The sequence below is a fragment of the Mustelus asterias genome, chromosome 18 (assembly GCF_964213995.1).
Source record: "Mustelus asterias chromosome 18, sMusAst1.hap1.1, whole genome shotgun sequence".
Classification (NCBI taxonomy): domain Eukaryota; kingdom Metazoa; phylum Chordata; class Chondrichthyes; order Carcharhiniformes; family Triakidae; genus Mustelus; species Mustelus asterias.
The window spans coordinates 39,192,395-39,203,469 of record NC_135818.1 but is presented as its reverse complement, the minus strand read 5'-3'; positions in this window follow the sequence as shown (position 1 = coordinate 39,203,469).

Below are 11,075 nucleotides of genomic sequence, written 5' to 3'. Positions count from 1 at the left end.
CCCACCAACAGCCCCGACCCGCCCACCCCCCCCCTCCACAGCATTCCAGACCCTCCCCCTGGTGTCCCAACCCCCCACCCCAATGGCCATCCCCAATCACTGGCCTCCCTCCCTCTATTACTGATCCCAGTGCAGAGTGGCAGTGGGACCCTCCACCCCCACCGATCTACCCTCCCAGACATCCCGCCCCCTATAGGCCCTGCACTGCTTTGGCCCCGCACCCTTCGCACTGCCTGATGCCCAGTGGGCGGTGCCACTTTGCCCTTGGGCAGTGCCAGGGGCTAGGTTGGCAATGCCCAGGGGGCAACGCCCTTATCCCCGACCTGGGGGGCCTCCATGGTCCACCTTTCTCTCGAGCGGGGTCGGGCCGCCATTCCCCGCTAGTCCTGAGCTGATGTAAAGCCCACTGGAGTGAATCACCCCTGGTGGGGGGATGGGGGGAGACGATAGTGGGCCTGGAGACTTCAGTGCCAGGTCCACTAATGATATTTAAATGATCATTGGCATAATTTATTCTGCTCCATACTGATTTCTGACATGGAGCTGATGACGCTGGAAATCCGGCAGCCGGAAATGCATGGAGGCCATGGCACCCAGCGGGAAGCCCACTACACGGCCTGGATTTATGTCTCCTGGTCCGCTAGACTGCTAGAGCAGCACAGTGGGCTGGGAGAATCGCCCCCCTGGTTGGCTCCTGCTGTCTCTAGTTGTGTGCTGCCTTGTCCTTCAAGAGAGAGGGAAGTGTGTCAGTGAATGTGTTTGGGTGATGTGGCTGTCATAAAAATGATTCGCATTTAGATAGTGCCTTTCACAGCTTCTGGGTGTCCTAAAATGCTTTAATGTCAATTAAACACTTTTGAAGTGTTGTTGATGTTTCTTTGGCAGGAAACAGAGCAGCCAATTTGCTCGCAGTAAGCTACCACAGACAGCATTGTGACATGTAATCTATTAATGTGATGCTAATTCTTAGGACATGAAGATAACTTCCCTGCTCTTCTTCAAAATAATACAATGGATCTTTCAGGTACATGAGAGAGGAGGCAGCGCCTCAGATTAGCTCATTCAAAAGACAGCCACCTCTAGGAGTGCAGCATTCCCCCAATATTGTCAGTCTAGATTTTTGTACTCAGGTTTGTCAAGTGCAACTTGAACCCATAACCATAAAACTCAAAGGCATGAGTGTTATCAACTGGCCACAACACTGTGCTGCTGGGCAGCGCGGTGGCACAGTGGTTAGCACTGCTGCCTCAGTGCCAGGGACTCGGGTTCGATTCCTGGTTTGGGTCACTGTCTATGCGGAGTCTGCATGTTCTCCCCGTGTCTGCGTGGGTTTCCTCTGGGTGCTCCTGTTTCCTCCTACAGTCCAAAGATGTGCGGCTTGGGTGGATTGGTGATGCTAAATTGGCGATGCTAAATTGGCGATGCTAAATTGCCCCTTAGTGACCCGGGATGCGTAGGTTAGAGGGATTAGCAGGGCAAATACGTGAGGCTATGGGGATGGGGCCCGGATGGGATTGTGGTCGGTGCAGACTGTATGGGCAAATGGCCTTCTTCTGTACTGTAGGATTCTATGATTCTATGATCGAATAGCTAATAGCATATGTAAGCTCCGAGATGTGTGGGTTTCCTCCGGGTGCATTCTCCTCGTGTCTGTGTGGGTTTCCTCCGGGTGCTCCGGTTTCCTCCCACAGTCCAAAGATGTGCGGGTTAGGTTGATTGGCCAGGTTAAAAATTGCCCCTTCGAGTCCTGGGATGTGTAGGTTAGAGGGATTAGCGGGTAAATATGTGGGGGTAGGGCCTGGGTGGGATTGTGGTCGGTGCAGACTCGATGGGCCGAATGGCCTCCTTCTGCACTGTAGGGTTTCTATGATTTCTATGATTTCTATGTGGGTGTGAGGTGTACTGTAGTTCTAAGTGTCAGGGTGAGTTGAAGCTGTGAATATTAGATATAATTCATGATTGCAAGAAGGTGCGGTAAATGAGTGTGTGGTGCATTGAATGATATGTGAGGTTAATAATGCAGTTTTTGGGATGTAGAGTTTTAAGATACATTCACTAACATTGATGACTCATCTGAGGTCATTGAACTTTTTGTAGCATTGCATCCATGTCCTCAGGCCTAGGCAGCTGGCATGAATCACCTTGGCTATGTGGTCTCACTGCCTTCACTAAGTCTGTCTGTAGAGCCTCTGCGTCCCCTGTGGATAGATAGCATGTGTCCATCTCTCCACCTCCAATCCCACATTGAAAAATGTTGGAATCCATTCCCAGCCATGATGTGTCATTATTGAATGCTCCAATTGTCAAAATCACTTTCAGAGCTTTCAGTATATGTTTGACCATCATACACTTCCTTGCAAGAAGTGCAGGCTAGCTTTAAAGTGATACTAGTCCCTCACAAGCTTGCACCGTCTGCTCACACTGCAGCCACTCAATAGAACATTTAACACTGGCTACACGCTGCAATCATTTAAATTGCAAGGTAGCACAAAGTTTGTTTTGGAAGCAATGGGCATGGGTTAATCCCACATCGAATCTCCCTTTGCCCATTTCTGTGCCATGATAAAGGTTGCAGCTATAGCCTTGAATAGTTGTGATTGAGCTCTCAGCAAAGCACAGTTGTCACGGCATTATATAAATGCAGTAACGTTTGCAGACTGCAGCAATGTCATGTGACCCAACCTCCAGGAATAGTTCCAAGCAGAGTTGGCAATCCTACAGAGCCAAAGAATAGAAAGGTTTGCCCATAGGAATTCACATAGCTGTGTGCTAAAAAAAACCTCTCTAACAACAGCTGTATAAACAGTCACTCACAAAAGAGGCAGTACAGCTTTAAGTAGCTATCAGAAAGGCTCCAACAGGATTCAGTAGCTTCCTTTGTGCAACAAGACTAAAACAGTGCACAAATAATCAGTTGCTAAGAGATAACATTAATAGCAGTAATGTACCTTTAACAACAAAGACCCAACTAAAAGGAACAAGCCTCAGTTTTATGGAGCCGCTAAGCCTATTGGATCCTGCTAAAGCCTCCTGTTTGCATTATGGGGGAGTACCTCTCATTAACTTAAAATTGTAGGCTGTAATCAGCCTGGTGCACTGTCTTTGTACAGGCTCAAGTGCTTCAAAGCTTTCCAGTCATTTTGGTGCATATGTGCTTTGGACACATAATGGACCTAAGGCCTCCATGCCTCATAAAAACTGGGTTAGCACCTGAAGAGCAACACCTCTTATTGCATTGTTTGCTGCAGCACCTCTTATTATTAGCTCCAAATGTACTAGGATTTGGAAAGTTTGTCAATGGGTCGGATTGTATAAAGATTGTTTTAAATCCATGGTTACTTTGCATTCAGCCTTTTTTTACTTTTGCTGTCATAACTACTTGCAGCCACATTACCCTTCCTTCGCTGATAGAGCATGCAATTTACTCACTGATCTCCAAAAACATCATGAGTGACAATTTTTAAAAAACATTTCTGTCATAACTCCACGGAGGCAAAGCTCCCGCCACCAAGTTACTTTATTTACACCATACATCTGTACACAGTCAGCTCTCCAGTTGTTCCCTGTTGAATGCAGGCTGGGAGTCTGACACACCTGCTTTAAATAGGGAGCATGAGGCTCCCTGATTTAAACATTAATTAAGACTCATTAGGTATTTCTTTCGACACCAATCAAGTAAACGAACTCAAATTAACTTAGGGACAAAGTAAAAGGGGCGGCTCCCCAAAAGGAAGGGGGGAACAGCCCGAACCAAAATCAAAGTCGAAAGGAAACTTAAAACGTCAAACCAAAAGGTGATTATCGGGGTCGATAATACACCCCAGCCCTGCGGCACCCAGCGGTCGCGGAAGGCGTCAACCGCGCCCGTGGACACCGCATGCTCCCTCTCCAGAGACACCTGGCCGCGAATGTAGCCGCGGTAGAGGGGCAGACAGTCGGGATGGACGGCCCCGTCGATCGCCCGCTGCCTGGACCTATTGATGGCGCGTCTCGCCAGCCCAGGAGCAGGTTCATGAGGAGGTCGCCATCCCGACCCGCCCCTCTCCGCACCAGGTGCCCGTAGATCAGGAGCGTGGGACTGAAGTGCAAACAAAACATCAGTAAATGGTGTTTCAGGAAACCAAAAAGGGTGTGTAGCCTAAAACACAGAACGTAGACATGGTCCACGGACTCCACAAGGCCACAGAAAGGGCAGTCTTGGGAGCCCGTGAACCGGAAAAACCTACGGTTGTACGGCACTGCTGCGTGCAGCACCCTCCACCCCAGGTCCCCAAGATAATTGGGGGAGATCCCTCCGTAGAGGGACCTCCACTGGGGACCTCCGCCGCCCGGCAGCAACAAGGCCCGCCAAGGTGTATCCGGGCGACAGGCGAGGACGCGGTAATGAAAGGTGTGCAGCAGCAGCCCGTACAGAAAATGCCTCCGCGCAGTGGAAAAGGGCACGGAGGACATTAAGACTCATCAGGTAGTTCATACTCTAGTAAGCCAACCTTATTAGCCTGGTTGAAGTCATCCCAATTTCCGTTCAGCAAAGTATACAAAGTGCAGCCGTCAATGTTGATGTGTTCTTCTCATGTACGTTGATAGCTCCAGCACCCAACATTTAATTTGCATCAAATGAAATAATGAGTAAGTATAGCATTCTGTTTAAATCCAACACACTGTGGTTTGCTTTGCTGTTTCTCTTCATAGGGATATGAAAATAAATGCATTTTCTGCTGTTAGAGACCAGATCAGAAACTCCAAGGTATATTTTGCAGTTAGCCTAGACTTTTACATTTGATTTTGGCATTAGAGTGAGCATAAGATGTATTGCTCCAGGTATGATGCAATTGACCACTTAGGAAGCTTTTATCAAAACAAACTTTATTTAAGAATATAGTTAGAATATAACAAAAAGAATTAGCAAATCATTTACCAATTAAAATCTTTAAACATGACAAAGTATGATTCTTAACAGCTAACTATCTCTATTGTTCCAATTTAGCAGTATCTCCCATAGGCATAAATCCCTTCTTTGGAACCAATTAGCATCAAAAGCAGATATGCTAGATTTCCAGCCTTTTAATACCTCTGGATAGAGACCCAGCTAGCAGTTTCCAGAGAGGGGTATACCCTCAATGAGCAGAACTTCAGAGAAGTAAACTGAGTCTCTGGCAGCTCCCAGTCTCCAGACTTCAGAGACAGAAAGGGCTATCTTTCTCTGCAGCTTCCAACCAGCAACTTCTCAGAGAAATAGACTTATTTTTGGCAGATTCCAGTCTCCAACTTCAGAGAGGGGAAAAGAGAGGCACTGCTCTCCAAAAACTCCAAGCAGCATCCAAACAGCAACTAAACTTGAATTCTCTATGTAAGCCTAGCTCCACCCAGTCACATGATTTTACTTGTCAATCAAGTTAATCAGGTCCCACTCTGCAAAACCTCAGGGGAAACCACTAAAAACAACAGAAGAGAATTAGTCCAGATTAAAACAAACATTCCAGCAATTAGAAGCAATTATGCTGTTGTAATAACAATACAGGATGCTGGTTATAGACAGAACCACACCAATAATACAAAAAAACTGCTAAAACAGATCCTGCACAGAAACATGACTAAAATAAATTTCTTAAAGGCACAGTATCATCACACCTCCCCCTTAAGAAAGAAGTGAACCATTAATATGCAAAGATGGCTTCTTTTTTCAAAACCTCTGGTTCCACACTATTAGTACTCTACTATATATATATATATAAATATATACACACACAGACATTTTATTAAATCTAAACGTGCAAACATTATAGTAGTTTAGTCCACTTCAGTCCTATTGAACATTGCTTCTTCTTTCATCAAATTTGTGATAACCCTTCCGCAATCACATTCTCTCTTCCTGCCACATGTATAATTTTCAAATTAAATGGTTGTAATAATAAACTCCATCTAAACAGTCTTGCTTTTTATTCTTAAATTTCTCCAAAAAGGTCAATGGATTATGATCAGTGTACACAATCATCTCAAATGAATTACTGGCAACATAGATGTTAAAATGTTGGAACGCCAGCACCAAACTCAAGATCTCTTTCTCAATGGTTGAATATTTCTTCCGATGATCACTTTTGCTTTTTGGAAAAATACCCAATAGGCCATTCTATCCTGTTGTCATCTTCTTGTAATAGTACAGTACTCATAGAGAAATCATAGAAACCCTACAGTACAGAAAGAGGCCATTCGGCCCATCGAGTCTGCACCGACCACAATCACCTGCTGACACCCACATCACTTGCATTAATGACCACCTTGAATGGTTTCACATAATTTGGTGTGGCCAACACAGGGGCAGTGGTTAACACAGCTTTCAGGCTGTCAAATGCCTGCTGATACTCCGTGATCCACTTAAATCTGCTACACTTCTTTGGTAGGTCACAATGGATTGGATTGTATAAAGATTGTTTTGCTGTGCCACTTTTAAATGCTCTGTAGAAACTCATCTGCTCGATTTAATCTCTCCCTAAAATTTGACACATAGTCTAATAATATAGTCTCTGAACGCTGACTCACCAATTTCTCTTTGATCAACTTAAGTTGTCCTCTGACCTCATGACACAAGTCAATTCAAATGGACTGAATTTAGTTGATTAATTAGGTGCATCCCTGATTACAAAAAGTACAAACAAAATTCCTTTATCCCAATCCTCCAGATAATCTTGACTATAGGCCTTCAATAGGTCTTTAAAGTTTGATGCCACCATTTCTCATGCTGTCTGCGATTCTGGATGGTATGCAGTTGGTTTAAACTGTTTTACTCCTAAGCTATCCATAACCCCCTTGAATAACTTTGATGTAAAATTTGATCTTTGATCTCACTGTATTTCTGTGGAGAGTCCATATTTAGTAAAATAATAAGTAACTCCTCTACAATCCTTTTAGCTGTAATATTGCGTAATGGAATGGCCTCCGGAAATCTAGTAGTCACATCTATTATGGTCAATAAATATTGATTCTCAATTTTTGCTTTAGGGAATGGTCCTACAGATCAATTTAGACCCTTGTAAAAGGTTCCTCAAATGTCAGAATGGATATTAAGGGTGCTGGTTTTATTACCGCTTGACATTTTCCTATCACTGTGACATGTTTGACAAAATTCAACCACATCTTTATGCAGTCCAGGCCAACAGAAACGTTTTGTATTTTAGCTTGAGTTTTCTTAACTCCCAAATGACCTTCTACTGGTGCTTCATGTGCTACCTCGCAACATCTCCTTTCTATAACCCATCGGTAACACAACTTTATGAACTTCTGTCCATTTTTTATTCACCCGAATATGTAAAGGTCTCCATTTCCTCATTAAGACATAATTTTTAAGGTAATAACATTACGATATGCACTCAAATTCTTCTTCTGTGTATACTTTCTGATACAGCGGTTTCATCTCTACATCTTTCTGTTGTAATTCTGCCAACTTTTCTGAGCTAAAAATATGAACTTTGTCCTCCACCTGTTCTCCTTTCTCAACCATCTGATCAAAAATGATTTCTGATCATTGAACTTCAACATCTTTATCTTCACTCTTTGATTTCTCCTCTTGTCTTAACCAGTGGCTTTGTGACCTTGTTACCACAAAATCAGGAAAAATCCAAGGATATGCTTCCTTTAACATCTCAGTTGTTTGATTTTCCACTGGCTTTTCAACCACAGTAAACATCACTCCCACCTGTGATCCAGCTATATTGTTACCCAAGATAAACTGTAACTCTGGACAAAATCATTTCTCTATTACTCCTACCACCACTTCACCGCTTTTCACCGGACTCTCCAACATTACCTTATATAATGAAACACTACTCTTCTCACCTTGAATTCCACATATTATCACCTTTTCTGGCACTACTCCTTATAAACTATATAGCTGTTCATCTTTCATCATCAAAGATTGACCTACTGTATCCCTTAAAACTTTAACTTATTTACTTTTTGTTGCTCGGATAGGTGTGAGCCCAACCCAGAAGCATGTGAAATCACACCAGAAGATGTTGTGCATGTGTCCTGACATCATTCCACACTTGCACATTATTTTGGTTGGCAGGCATGCGCGAGAGTTAGAAGTATGCCCACCGACAGTCAAGCAAGCAATTTAGCCCATTAAAAGCTCATTTGAATACAATTTACATGGCCTGTCAGTCAGTGGGTGGGCTGATTGGTCAGGCAGTCTTTACATTTTAGCAGCAACCTCAATCTAGGGTGGTTGAATGTCAGGGCTCAAATAAAATTAACACGTGACTGGGAACTGAGGTTTGTGTTTTGAATGTGCTCCCTGAAGGAGTCCATTAGAAGTGTCAACTGACCTCCTCCCTCTTCTCGGTGCCTGTTGTCTTCACGCCCTGTCTGGGAGCACTGACTCTTTCCCAGTGCGTATTTCACACTGGTTGCCTGTTAACTAGCCAGCTAGTGTGAAATCACATTCTGGGGTCGACTACAGCTGGAAACGGGTATTTCACCTGCTTCTGGGTGCGCTGAGTGTGCGCATCTGACCCATTCAGTCCCATGGATTTAAAACAATCTTTATACAATCAAACCCATCAAAAGACTTTCCACATCCTGGTATATTTGAAGCTAACAATACAAAGGGGAAAGGATGGTATAGTATACACCAGTCCAGAGGGCAAGCTTGAGTCCAAACTCTGCTACAGCCTTTTAAACTAAATTGATCAATGTTAACCCGCAATCACTGGGTGCATTAAAAGGCACTCTAGGGAGCTGTTGCACCATGCACAGATTGTGGAGGAATCCATTACCAATTTAGATGGGGTCATTGCACATATCTTTCTGACAATGCAGCCAAGGAGGTATCTGCCAGACTCGACTAATGCTGCAGAGGGTCCCTTGTTAATGGTGTCTTTGGTGACAGCTCTGACAGTCTTGACGGAAGCTCAGAGTGCTTTCCAGCAGGTTCTTGGCACTACTATTTCCATAAATTTCCACAGTTTGTGTGAAAACCTAGCTAGTGGCTTCAATGTAGTTACAAAGACCTCACTCCCACAGGAGCAGCCACGTGTAGCTGTCAGTGAAGCCATGGAAAGGCTTTTGGTGTTCTCTCTCACCATATAAGTGAAAGTAAAAGCAGCAGGCGGTGTCCTGAGGTGGAAAGCACATTTTGTGCTGCTACTGAAGGCTGCGATACTTTGCCTTCACATTCTTTCAGTCTTTGGAGGCTGAGTCAGCTAAATCTGCTGCTAATTTAACTCAGCTCTGCTCAATTGGTGCTCTGCATTGGGAATTCCCTTATTATACTATGTACAGCAGGAGGATGAAGATATTGAACAGGCTAAACTGGAGTCTCCTGGTGTAATGCATTACAGAAGATAACACTTTGTTTTGTGTTCCTACATGTTCATCAGAGTCTGCTAACAAGGAGATCTTACTTATAAATAGATTTTGACTTTGCACAAGAGTGTAAAATGGGTGATCTCTCCTGATTTTGAATCACATTGATTCAAGGCGCTGTGGTTGAACATTTCTCAGCTTTCCCCAATCTGATATTGCCATCACACTTCCAACCTTGTTCTCTCCTATAGGATTGCCTGCTGATGATTGACAACACCTTTTCAGCATGTAGCCTCAGGACTTTTACCACTCGTTCACCTCTCTGTTATATATATGTAGCATTAGTTGTAAACCAATGTTTCCTTCGGAGGGAGAGAAGGTTGTTATTAAGGGCATGTGAGAGGTAGACATTTTTTCCATTATAAGTGTATGCATTACATAATGATATGATGTGAGGGAACCAATCCCTTAAAATGAAGTGTCTTTAAGACCAACAGTAGCTGATGTAGCAGACCCCTGTGTCTTTAACATATCAGTGTATAAACAGTGTTCTCAGTGATCAGCTCCATTCATCACCCCTACTATTATGAGATTAAAAACAGAAAATGCTGGATAAACTCAGCAGGTCCAGCATCATCTGTGGAGAGAGAAACAGAGTTAATGTTTTGAGTCTATATGATTCTTCTTTAGAGTTAAATGGGCATGGAAATGTAATGTATTATATAGTTGGAGAAGAATAGAATGTCAGGGATAGGTCGAAGCTAAGGAAAGATTGACAAAAATGTCATGAAGATAAGACAAATGGAGTATTAATAGTAATGTTAAGGATTAAAGCAGGTGTTGATGGTGCCATATAGGTAAGATAGCAGAATGTGTTAATAGGAGAACAAGGGTCACTTCTCAGTGAAAGCAAAGGTAAAGAATAAGCAACAGATGGCCCTATGGGGAACAGGGCTGGAGGGTGGAAGTTGTTTGTACTGGGACAAATAGCAAAAACAAAAAAGAGGACAAGACAGAGGAAAAAGCGTACAGTCTAAAGTTGTTGAACTCAAAGGTGAGTCCAGAAGGTTGTGCCTAATCACAATATCAGATATTGTTCCTCCAGGTTGCGTTGGGTTTCATTGGAACATTGCAGCAGGCCAAGGATGGACATGTGGGCATGAGAGCAAGATGGTGAATTGAAACGGCAAATGACAGGAAGGTTGGGGTCAGCTTGCGGACTGAGTGAAGGTGTGCTGCAAAACGGTCACCCAGTCTACATTTAGTGTCCCCAATGTAGAGGAGACTGCATTGGGAGCAGCAAATATAGTAATCAAATTGATGGAGGTGAAAGTGAAATGTTGCATCACCTGAAAGGCATGTTTGGGCCTTGGACAGTGAGGAGGGAGAAGGTAAAGGGGCAAATCACCTTCTGTGATTGTATGGATAGGTGCCTTGGGAAGGGTATGAAGAGCTGGGGGCGATTGAGGGATGTGCCAGGGTGTCAAGGAGGGAGCAGTCCCTGCGGAATGATGACGGTGGGTGGAGGGATGGGGGAGGGGGGTGGGTGAGTGAGGGGAAGATATGTTTTGTGCTGGCGTCATGCTGGAGTTGCCAGAAATAGCAGAGGGTGATCCTTTGAATATAGCGGGGTGAAAAATGAGGACAAGAGGGACGCTATCATTGTTCTGGGAGGGAGGGGAAAGGGTAAGGGTAGAACAAAGAACAAAGAACAAAGAACAGTACAGCACAGGAAACAGGCCTTTCGGCCTCCAAGCCTGTGCCGCTCCTTG